The sequence below is a fragment of the Eleutherodactylus coqui genome, chromosome 5, assembly GCF_035609145.1.
Source record: "Eleutherodactylus coqui strain aEleCoq1 chromosome 5, aEleCoq1.hap1, whole genome shotgun sequence".
Lineage (NCBI taxonomy): Eukaryota > Metazoa > Chordata > Amphibia > Anura > Eleutherodactylidae > Eleutherodactylus > Eleutherodactylus coqui.
Window position 1 is genome coordinate 25545810 of NC_089841.1, and position 12141 is coordinate 25557950.

Here is a 12141-nt window from a genome sequence, read left to right on the forward strand (position 1 = left end):
CAGATAGTGGTGACAGTAGTGACAGAATAGTGACCGGTGACATCAGATAGTGGTGACAGTAGTAACAGAATAGTGACCGGTGACATCAGATAGTGGTGACGGTAGTGACAGAATAGTGACCGGTGACATCAGATAGTGGTGACGGTAGTGACATAATAGGGACAGGTGACATCAGATAGTGGTGACGGTAGTGACAGAATAGTGACCGGTGACATCAGATAGTTGTGACAGTAGTGACAGAATAGTGACCTGTGACATCAGATAGTGGTGACGGTAGTGACAGAATAGTGACAGAAGACATCAGATAGTGGTGACAGAATAGTGACCGGTGACATCAGATAGTGGAGACAGTAGTGACAGAATAGTGACCGGTGACATCAGATAGTTGTGACAGTAGTGACAGAATAGTGACCGGTGACATCAGATAGTGGTGACAGTAGTGACAGAATAGTGACAGAAGACATCAGATAGTGGTGACAGAATAGTGACCGGTGACATCAGATAGTGGAGACAGTAGTGACATAATAGTGACCGGTGACATCAGATAGTGGTGACGGTAGTGACAGAATAGTGACACGTGACATCAGATAGTGGTGACGGTAGTGACAGAATAGTGACCAGTGACATCACACACGTCTTCTATGGTCTAGATGGTGGATAGAGTTATGTCGCTCACCGCCGGATCCTCCGTGTTGCTCCCTACAATTCCTGCGCTCGCTCCGCTCTTCTACAACTTCTGACTTGCAGTGAATGTAATAAACAATGGCGCTGCTCTCCATAGACGGCGCCTCCCTGTGTGGGAGACTCACACCGACCTACAGATGACAACGTGCCGCCTTCTTCCTGTCACTGCAGAAAGCCCCTGAGCTGCCGTCTGTCGGAGATCCCTCAGTGGACCCCTTCCTCACAGCCCCTATAGGACTCAGTGACCAGTGCAGGTTGATTAACCCTTAAACTCCTAATTGTCCCCCCTGCTGTGTGAGGAGCACATGTCACCTCTCAGGCAGTGAAAGAGTTACAGCTGGTAACTTCCAGCAGCGACTCCCATCATCCACTAGGGGGCGCCGGCTCCTTCATGAGGACCCATCTTACAACCTGCTGATGCCAGAAGGTCTCACAACCCTACTGTACCTCCACTGGGGGTAGATGCTGGAATGGAGGGGCTCATGGGTGCTCTGAAAACAGGAAGTCACATGGTCTGAGGTCACATGACTGTAAGGGGAGGGGTTTACTAATAATGCGTTCTGTGGAGAGAGGAGAAGAGGAAGTTGCTGGGAGGGCTGTACGTAAAATGCAGGAAGACTTGGTCTTGTTGGCCCCAGGATTCCTCTTTCTCTGTGTGAGGATGCTGCCCCCTCCTGGTCAGAGGGTCCCAGTCCTTCACCCCTCAGGATTCCTCCTTCTCAGTGTGAGGATGCTGCCCCCTCCTGGTCAGAACATCTGGTTCTTAAACGCCCACGATTCCTCTTCCTCTGTGTCGATACTGCCCCCTCTTGATCCGAGGGTCCTGGTCCGTCACCCAACAGGATTTCTCTACCTCTGTGTGAGGATGCTGCCCCCTCCAGGTCAGAGGGTCCCGGTCCTTCACCCAACAGGATTTCTCCTTCTCAGTGTGAGGATGCTGCCCCCTTCTGGTCACAGGATTTTGGTCCTTCACCCCCCAGGATTTCTCTTCCCCTGTGTGGGGATGCTGCCCCCTCCAGGTCAGAGGGTCCCGGTCCTTCACCCCCCCAGGATTTCTCTTCCCCTGTGTGGGGATGCTGCCCCTTCCTAGTCAGAGGGTCCCGGTTCTTTACCAGCCAAGATTTCTCTTCCTCTGTGTGAGGATGCTGCCCCCTCCTGGTCGGTTTGTCTCGCTTCTTCACCCCACAGGATTTCTCTACCTCTGTGTGAGGATGCTGCCCCCTCCTGGTCAGAGGGTTCCAGTCCTCCACCGCACAGGATTTCTCCTTCTCAGTATGAGGATGCTGCCCTCTCCTGGTCAGTGGGTCCCGGTCCTTCTCCCCCAGGATTTCAATTCCTCAATGTAAGAATGTAAGGATTCTGCCCCCTCCTAGTCAGAGAGTACCAGTCCTTCACCCCAAAGGATTTCTCGTTCTCAGTGTGAGGATGCTGCCCTCTCCTGGTCAGAGTGCCCTGGTCCTTCACCCCCCCCCCAGGATTTCTCTTCCTCTGTGTGCGGATGCTGCCCTCTCCTGGTCAGAGGGCCCCTGTCCTTGACCCCCTGGATTTATCTTCCTCTGAGTGGGGATGCTGCCCCCTCCTGGTCAGAGGGCCCCTGTCCTTGACCCCCCAGGATTTCTCTTCCTCTGAGTGGGGATGCTGCCCCCACCTGGTCCGTCACCCCAAAGGATTTCTCTTCCTCTGTGTGAAGATGCTGTCCCCTCCTGGTAGGAGTTTCCCGGTCCTTCACCCAACAGGATTTCTCCTTCTCAGTGTGAGGATGCTGCCCCCTCCTGGTCTCAGGGTCGAGGTCCTTTATCCCACCAGGATTTCTCTTTCTCTGTGTGAGGATGCTGCCCCTCCTGGTCAGAGGCTCCCAGTCCTTCACCTAACAGGATCTCTTCTTCTCAGTGTGAGGATGCTGCCCCCTCCTGGTCACAGGCTCCAAGTCCTTCACCCACCAGGATTTCTCTTTCTCTGTGGGAGGATGCTGCCCCCTCCTGGTCTTAGGGTTCTGGTCCTTCATCGCTCGAGGATTTCTCTTCCTCTGTGTTGATGCTGCCGCCTACTGGTCGGAGGGTCCCGGTACTTCACCCCCAGGATTTCTCTTCCTCTGTGTGAGGATATTGCCCCCTCCTCGTTAGATGGTACCAGTCCTTCACCCCGCAGGATTTCTCTTCCTCTATGTGAGGATGCTTCCCTGCTCCTGGTCAGAGCGTCCCTGTCCTTCGTCCCCCAGGATTTCTCTCCCTTTGTGTGAGAATGCTTCCCCCTCCTGGTCGGAAGGTCCTGTTCCATAACCCCCCAGGATTTCTCTTCCCCTGTGGTGGGATACTGCCCTCTCCTGGTCGGAGGGTCCTGGTCCTTCACCACCCAGTATTTCTCTTCCTCTGTGTGGGGATGCTGCCCCCTCCTGATCGGAGGGTCCCGGTACTTCACCCCCTGGATTTATCTTCCTCTGTGTGAGGATGCTGCCCTCTCCTGGTCAGGGGGTCCCGGTCCTTCACCCCACAGGATTTCCCTCCCTCTGTGTGAGAATGCTTCCCTCTTCTGGTCGGAAGGTCCTGGTCCATAACCCCACAGGATTTCTCTTCCCCTGTGTGGGGATGCTGCCTTCTCCTTGTCATAAGGTGCCAGTCTGTCAACCCCCAGGATTCCTCTTCCTCTGTGTGAGGATTCTGCCCCCTTCTGGTTAGAGGGTTCCGGTCTTTCGCACCACAGGATTTCTCCTTCTCAGTGTGAGGATGCTGCCCTCTCCTGGTCAGAGGGTCCCGGTCCTTCACCGCCCAGGATTCGTCTTCCTTTGTGTGAGGATGCTGCCCCCTCCTGGTTGGAGGGTCCCGTTTCTTAACCCCCTGGATTTCTCCTCCTCTGTGTAAGTATGCTCCTCTCTTCTGATCAGAGGGTCCCAGTCCTTCATCCTTCTAGAATTTCTCTTCCTCTGTGTCAATGCTGTGCCCTACTGGTCGGTGGGTCCCGGTTCTTCACCCTCCAGGATTTCTCCTCTGTGTGATGATACTACCCCCTCCTGGTCAGAGGATTCCAGTCCTTCACCCCACAGGATTTCTCCTTCTCAGTGTGAAGGTGTTGCTCTCTCCTGGCCAGAGGGTCCTGGTCCTTCACCCCCCAGGATTCCTCTTTCTCTGTGTGGGGATGCTGCGCCCTCCTCGTCAGATCATCTGGTTCTTCAACGCCCACGATTCCTCTTCCTCTATGTGAGGATGCCGCCCCCTCTTGGTCCGAGGGTCCTGGTCCTTTACCCCTCGGGATTTCTCCTTCTAAGTGTGAGGATGCTGCCCCCTCCTGGTCAGAGGGTCCCGGTCCTTCACCCTCCAGGATTCCTCTTCCCCGGTGTGGGGATGCTGCCGTTGCCGTTTTTACGCGCCGTAAAATCGCCCGTGCGAACGAATACATTGGAAACCAACGCCTCAGATGGTCACGTTTATACGATTGGGCGCAAAGACGCGCCGTTTATGCGCTCGTGTGAACGCACCCTATGGTAGTGATATAGACCATGCTGGTGTTAGGGAAATTCAATCGTTTCATCAATATGCTGCGAGGCTCCAAATTAGAGGTGGTTATGGCAGCCACCGTGAGAAAGCAATGGACACAGACATCATGACCGTGTCTAAAAACAATCTACCTTTATTACAAAACATCTTTTTGCATATAGTATTTTTAAAGGAGAGTGGTCTATTGTCTATATGTGTACATTTCAGCCAGTCATGTGCTTTTACATAGATAGCAGTTAAACATTAAGGCATTGTCTTTACTGGACACTATTGCACACTGACTTTTGAACAGTGCAACAAAAGATAAGGAAGAATGTAAGATATATTCTAAGTGCTATTCACTATTTCTAATTCCTGTAACAATGCAATCTTGTCATGCAAACAACACATAAATATCAAAGATGTTCATAGGAGACAGGATTAAATATATATGTACATGTTTTAGGCCCATAGCCTTCAGAAGCGTATATCAAAGATGTTCATAGGAGACAAAAAATAAATAAATAATTATATATATATATAGGTTTTAGGCTCATAGTCTTCACACCGGTATAATCTTGATACCACCTGTATAAAAATATATCTGTTCAGCTATATGTTATACAGTATAACTTACTTCATCTATACACATATATATTATATATTTTGTGATGGCGGTATTGAGCCCATGGAATCCCCATCTTTCCTTCACCTAGATATGGGGTAGCACCTCATAATACGGCACAGTACACATGTACATATCGACACATCCCTGACCATCTGACTACTAACTAACAGACTGCATTTGCTCTCTCTAACATAGGCCTGGTGCTTGAAACAGAGAGCAAAAGTCCATCAGCTTTATCCAACCAGGTTGCTGAAAACGCCCATTCATTTCAATGGGAGACACACAGCTGAAAATGGTCAAGAATAGAACATGGAGCGCGTTGGAAACGCTGCGTTTTAAGCCTTGTGTGAGCTGCGCCATTGAAATTAATGGGAGCGTTGTACAGCGTTTAGCGCTGCGCTAATCGCTGTACAAAAAACGCCCGTGTGAGGGAGGCCTTAGAGAACTGGTGACGAGGCAGTCAGTCACACTTATATATCCACACCGTAATATTATAAATGTGAAAGTAACTGTCTGACTGTTTGTTACCTTTTCACGGCTAAACTGCGGACGCGATTTTGATGACATTTGGCAGAAAGATAAATTGCATCCTGAGGAAGGACATAGGCTATGTTTTATCCTGAAAGGGAGCGCTGTGCGGTGAGGCGGAGGGTAAGGGGGTGCACATCATATGCTAGGCCTCCCCAAACAGTCCGACACGTAAGGGCAGACGCCGTTGCCGCACATATGCGATTATCAAGCTAGCGGTGCCTGGAATTAAAACTTGAATGAAAGACACATTAACATGGATTGAGATTTTTAAAAAATGTGTGTTGCAAATAACAACCAACCACAGTGCAGCTTTTATTTTACCTCTGCAGTATAAGAAACACCAACCAATCACAGCGCAACTTTTAGCGAAATATTCCAAGAGCCATTATTATGATTGGAATAGCAAAAGCAAAAAGTGTTTTAATTTCACGCATTCGATAATACGAGCGGATTTGCCTTTTCAATTCAAAAGGCTCCTATTCTCTCTAAAAATAGCACTTGCAATGACGAGCAATAAGGCTCAAGGGCAAACAGTTAGGCCTGATGTCCACGGGCGGGTCGGGTTCTGTAGACGGCAGCCCATCTGGCCCGCGACGTGAGGACATCATTTACCAGTCCGGATGTGTGTGGGCCATCCATCTTCTCTTCCTTGCATGTGGGTTGGCACACCAGCATGGGGCCATACCCACCGGAACGCCCCCTGCACATGCGCAGTGGACCCGGAGCACATCCAGAATGACAGTTCCGGGTGTGCCTCAGATCGGACGGCTTCCATTGACTTAAATGGAAGCCATCCCTGCAGGATCCGCGGTAAAACGCAGCATGCTGCGATTTGTTTTCTGGACCAGAAGGTCCACAAAACATCCGCATGTTTTAATTAAGCTACAGATGCCCATGATTTTCTATGGGTGGCTTGAACTCTGGATCATCTGCGCAGGTGCCCCACACGGATCCTGGAATTTAAACCCACCAGTAGACTTGAGCCCTTAAGGTAGGAGGTCTACATTTAGAAGAACATGTTTTTCTTATGGGCAACTTATGTGGCGTGTATACAGCCCACAAAACCTTTATATCCTAGCAAAAGATGACAAGACCAAAGACATGTACAAAACTTATTGGATAATTAAAACACACACCCACTGTGGACTACACCTGAGATCAGCTATATAGGGAGACTGCGTTCAGCAACTCAGGATATGCCAGCTGTCCACCATCAGGGTGGCTGGTCTTTTATCATTTATATTCTCCTTTTTATTTATTTTGTATGGTGAGATAGCCTCTAGGTCAGGAACTATTAGCCTCTGCCACCATCATCCAGTGAGCTAGGGCTGGGATATTACCACACTTGTCAGCTCCTTCTCAATACATTCTTTGAGACAGCTAGGGTCTGTAGGGGGTTGGATATCAGCAGACTTTGAAAGCTGGATAGCTGAGAACTAGGTGATAGCTATACTGGGAATGGAAATTCTACCGCAGGTTTGCAGTTATATTTTTTCACCCATGACAGCTGCAGTGTAGGGTGAGACAAATAATGATCTCTATAATGTTCACCACAGCTTTATTATTACATATAATGTATCTCATAAAAGAAATGTTGGAAAAACCCTGGGGCTTAATACTCCAAGACCCCTTCTACACTAGAACTTCCCACAAAAACCAAGAATCACTTTTAGAAGGGCACGCACACTTAAAAATATTTTTGCCCCAAGCAAATTTAGAAGGCTAAAACCAACCTATCAGCAAATCCCATTTTTCCCAACACAACAGTCTGCTATAAATGTGGTAAGGGCAAATGTTGTGGCAATATAAAGAATAAGGTGGTTGAATTTAGAAGCAACCAGACTGATGAGACTTTTCCAATTAAATCTTTTATCAAGTCTTCCAACAAATATGTCATTTATCTGCTAGAATGTTTATGCAGATTACAATATAAAGGGTGACCCACACAGTGCTTCTGTACAAGAACCAATAAACATATGTTAGGAGGAGGCTCACCACTGGGGGTGTTGGTCCTTAGCATGGTCGTGCTGGCTGTCCCAGTGCCGTCGGCGGTCATGCGGGCGTCGCTGTTTGGGGTTCCCCCGTGCTGGTTGTCGCTCGGGCTCGTCGGCGGTGCGGGTCCCGCTGCGTGGGCACGCACGTCCGTGCTGGTTGGGCTCGGGGTTCTCCTGTTAGGAGGTGTGGTTGGAGAGAGGCCGGAGTTATAGCATCACCGGCTGGCGCATCATCACGCTCCGCGCCACTGTAGGCAGGGACTCCTCTATTCAGCTCGGCTTCCAGCTAACACCAGCTACTTCTGTCTGTCTCCAGTTGTCTGACTCAGCTATTCCTTGACTCTGAGCTTGTCTCTCCCTCGGTTTGACTTTCCTGTTTGGCTTGACCAGGCTTTTTCTGACTCTGAGGTTTTGTGTTTGTTAGTTGTTTTTGTTGTTAGTTGGTCTTCTCTGTCCCTACTGTCACGGGGTTCTCCTTAGTGCAGAGTAGGAACCGCCGCCCAGTTGTTGCCCTGGGGTTTAGCCCAGGGGGGCAAATAGGCAGGGACAGGGGAGAGGGCTGGTGTAGGGACTTCCGTGCCCCCTGGTACTTAACTAGTTCTGACAGAAACACTGGCCATACAATTTTTCGAGTTTGTATTCTCTGGCCTTTAGTATTCCCGGCTATGGAGGCTGTGTCTGCAGTGGTTAACAAGGTTCAAAGTTTGACCGAGGTGGGACAGGATTTGTCAGCCCGCCTTCAGCCCCAAGATCAAGTGGTAGCTGGTGCTCCAGCAATGGTTTCCCGTGATCCTGCATCAGTATGTGAACCCAAAGCAACACTCCCAGATTTCTTTTCTGGTGACCGGAAGGCGTTTTTCACGTTTCGTGAAGTATGCAGATTGTATTTTAGTATGCGTCCACACTCTTCTGGGTCAGATTACCAGAGGGTGGGTATTGTTATACCTCGGTTAAGTGGTGATCCACAAAATTGGGCCTTTTCATTGCCACCTGATTCACCCTCTTGTCAGTCTGTGGATGCTTTCTTTGCAGCCTCAGGTCAGATATATGATGAACCAGACCGATCAGGCTATGGGGTGTCTAAATTGTTAAGTCTTCTGCAGGGCGAGAGTGCAGCCGAGGATTTTTGTTCTCAGTTCCGACAGTTCTGTGTTGATTCTGGGTGGAATGACCAGGCCTTAAAGGATTTATTTCTCACCGGGTTGTGTGAGGCAGTAAAGGATCTGCTGTTGTCTCATCCTGAGCATGCCATGACTTTAGCAGTTCGGGCTGACCGTCGTCTTAGGGCCAGACTTAAGCCTACGTCTGGTAGTTCCTCCCCAGCACTGAAGGAGCAGACTTCCATTCTACCCAGCAACCATACTGAAGTCATGGAACTGGGGTATATGTCACCTTCAGATCGTAAAGCATTCCGCCTAAAGAATGGGCTGTGCTTCTACTGCTTGGATCCTGGACATCGGGTCGCCACCTGTAACAAGAAACAGCTGCAGGAAAACTTCCACTCCTAGGCGATGTCCAGAGGGATTGCCTAGGAGCTCAGGTACTTCTGGGTATTTCTAAGTTGCTTCTTCCTTGTTCCATTTTGTTTGGTTCCTGTCTAAATTATGGTCATGCATTTATTGACTCAGGGGCGACTGCCAATTTTGTAAATTTGGAGTTTGTTAAGCCATTTGCATCTGAATTGCGGAATTTAAGCTCTCCCATACGTTTCTGGAATCGACTCCACCCCGTTGACTGCGGGGCAAGTTAAGAAGATTACACCCGAACTAATGTTCTCTGTGGGAGCATTACGTACAGAGACCTGTACGTTCCTAGCCATGGAGAATTTATCCATCGATATTATGTTGGTGTTACCATGGTTACGTCTTCACAACCCCGTTATTGATTGGGCAGCCTCTGAGTTGATACAGTGGGGAGCGGGCTGTGGAGATCATTTAACATCTGTTCAACTGCATTTGTCCAGTTGTGAGATTCCTGGCCTGCCTAAGTACTTAGAGGAGTTTGCTGATGTATTATCTAAGCAACATTCAGAAGTTTTGCCCCCCCCATAGTGAATGGGATTGCAAAATCGATCTTGTTTCTGGGGGTAAGATTCCCAAGGGGGGAATTTACAATGTTACAGTCCCTGAACTGGAGGCGGTGGAGTATGTAACTGAGAGTTTAGCCAAGGGGCATATTCGTCCTTCTGAGTCTCCTGCGGGGGCTGGGCTTTTCTTTGTGGAAAAGAAGGATGGTAGTCTCCAGCCTTGTACTGATTATCGAGCATTGAACAAGATTACTGTGAAGAATCAATACTCACTTCCACTGATCCCTGATCTCCTTAATCAGGTTATAGGTGCCAGAAGGTTCTCCAAACTCGATCTCAGGGGAGCATACAACCTAATTAGGATTAGAGAAGGGGATGAATGGAAGACCGCATTTAATACTCCTTTCAGGCATTTCGAGTGTTTAGTGATGCCATTTGGTTTATGCCCCGGCTGTTTTTCAGGGCTTCATGAATGCCATATTTCATGATATTATGGGTATTTTTGTGGTAGTGTATTTGGATGATATTTTGATTTTTTTTCCTCCGATTGGGAGACGCATCTGAGTCATTTACGTATTGTGCTCTCTCGTCTTCGAGAGCATCAATTGTTCGCTAAGCTGGAGAAATGCCAATTTGGGGTCCAAGAGATCTCTTTTTTGGGGTATGTCATAATGCCTTCTGCTATTCAGATGAATTCAGACAAGGTCCGGGCCATAACTGAATGGTGTCAACCAACTAATTTAAAAGCGTTGCAACGCTTTTTAGGTTTTGCAAATTTTTACCATAAATTCATTAGGAATTTTTCAGTTATGGCCAAACCTTTGACGGACCTCACTAAGAAGGGCGCTGAGGTAAACATCTGGTCACATGAGGCAAAGGAAGCCTTTGCTCACCTTAAGGAGGCATTTTCTACTGCCCCGGCTTTCGTACAACCTAATCTCAATTGTTCATTTGTTGTAGAGGTGGATGCTTCTGAGCATGGTGTGGGTGCTGTCCTATCCCAGGGAAGTGCCTCTCTCTCCAATCTGCAGCCATGTGCCTTTTTCTGTAGGAAGTTTAGTCCGGCGGAACGGAATTATGATATTGGCAATAGAGAATTGCTGAATATCAAATGGGCATTTGAAGAGTGGAGACACTTCCTGGAGGGGGCCAGACGTTAGATTACTGTATTCACTGATCACAGGAATTTGATTTATCTACAGTCTGCCAAGCGCCTAAACGCTCGACAAGCTCAGTGGGCTTTATTTTTCTCTCATTTTAATTTTGCAGTTACTTATGTACCAGGGTCAAAGAACGTCAAGGCAGATGCTTTATCCCGCAGTTTTGGGGCGCCTAAACAAGAGGATGCTCAACCCGAGAGTATTCTATCTCCTGGGATGGTGGTGGCAGAGTTGTTGTCCAACATCTCCGACCAGGTTCTTGCTGCTCAATCGGGTGCTCCGAGTGGTCCTCGCCAAGGGAGGTTGTTTGTACCCAGTACCTTACGCTTACTTGTTTTAGAGAAAGCTCATGCATCTATCTTGGCAGGCCACTCACGTATTCGTGGCACGTTGGAATTGCGCAGATGTCTCTACTGGTGGACGCAGATGGCCCGGGATGTCAGACGTTTTGTCGAGTCCTGTTCAGTTTGCGCTCGAGGGAAGAATGTCAGGAGATGACCCGAGGGCCCTATTCTGCCACTCCTGGTGCCATCCAGACCATGGTTGCACTTATCCATGGATTCTGTCACGGATCTTCCGTTTTTTCGGGGACGCTAGGTCATATGGGTGGTAGTTGACCGTTTTTCTAAGATGGCACATTTTGGCCCTCTCAGGAGGTTATGGCTTCCGAATTAGCTTCCACTTTCATCAAGGAAGTAGTGCATTTACATGGCATCCGTGAAAATATAGTGTCGGATCGAAGGGTACAGTTTGTTGCCCAGTTTTGCATGGTTATTGTAAAAGCATCAGAGTTGGGTTGTCGTTTTCTACGGCTTTTCACCCGGAATCCAATGGGCAGACTGAGCGCATGAACCAAGAACTTATTCAGTACCTCAGGTTATATGTCAGTGATCGTCAGGATCAGTGGGCAGATTTTTTGGCGTTGGCAGAGTTTGCCATTAATAATTATTGTAATTCTGCTTCTGGAACTTTGCTATTTTTCTGCAATGGTGGCTATCATCCCAGGTGTTCCTTTTCTGTGTCACCGGCGTCCGAGAATCCTTCGGCGGATTCTATGGTCAAGAGGCTTAAGGAGATTTGGGGTGAGGTACGTCGTAACTTGGAGCATTCTCGGAGGGTCATGCTAAGGAATAACGTTAACAGGCGCACTATCTCTGGCTCTTTTTCGGTTGGTCAGTTGGCTTATTTATCTTCCAAGAATTTGAAATTAAAGGTTCCTGCATTGAAACTGGCTCCGCGATTTGTGGGACCCTTTTCGATTATCAGAATTGTCAATCCTAAGGCTTACGAACTGGCATTACTGGATTCTTGGAAGATTCATAAAGTTTTTCATTAAGCTCTGTTGAAAAGATACGTCCCTCCAATGCAATAGGTACCAGTGGATGCGGAAAATAGATGTGATACCTTGAAAAACGTGAGCTGTAATGGATTTATAGATTAAACACATTATTCCCACTGGGTTTAAAAGAAAGTCTTGAAAACCTCCATGATTAATGTTAAGAAAATTGTAGAGCAATGTGTCAGGTACTTGTTCTGCTATTAGATTGTAGACTAGGAAGATATAGCATCCTGCTAGTATAAGTAGTGAAGGGGTTAAACAAAAGCTTTTTCTATATGGCCACCTGCAGACGGCTGGGTCGGATCCTGC

General features: G+C 48.4%; 1 protein-coding gene and 2 pseudogenes across 2 annotated transcripts in view; all 3 read right to left on the minus strand.

The window, feature by feature from the left end:
- The window catches only part of LOC136627324 (zinc finger protein 585A-like), a 525937-nt gene that overhangs the window by 389430 nt on the left and 124366 nt on the right, over positions 1 to 12141 (minus strand). The window lies entirely within an intron of this gene.
- Positions 1 to 12141, minus strand: part of LOC136627322 (zinc finger protein 420-like) — a 417405-nt pseudogene that overhangs the window by 256976 nt on the left and 148288 nt on the right.
- LOC136627158 (zinc finger protein 850-like) overlaps positions 1 to 12141 on the minus strand; it is a 65098-nt pseudogene that overhangs the window by 21189 nt on the left and 31768 nt on the right.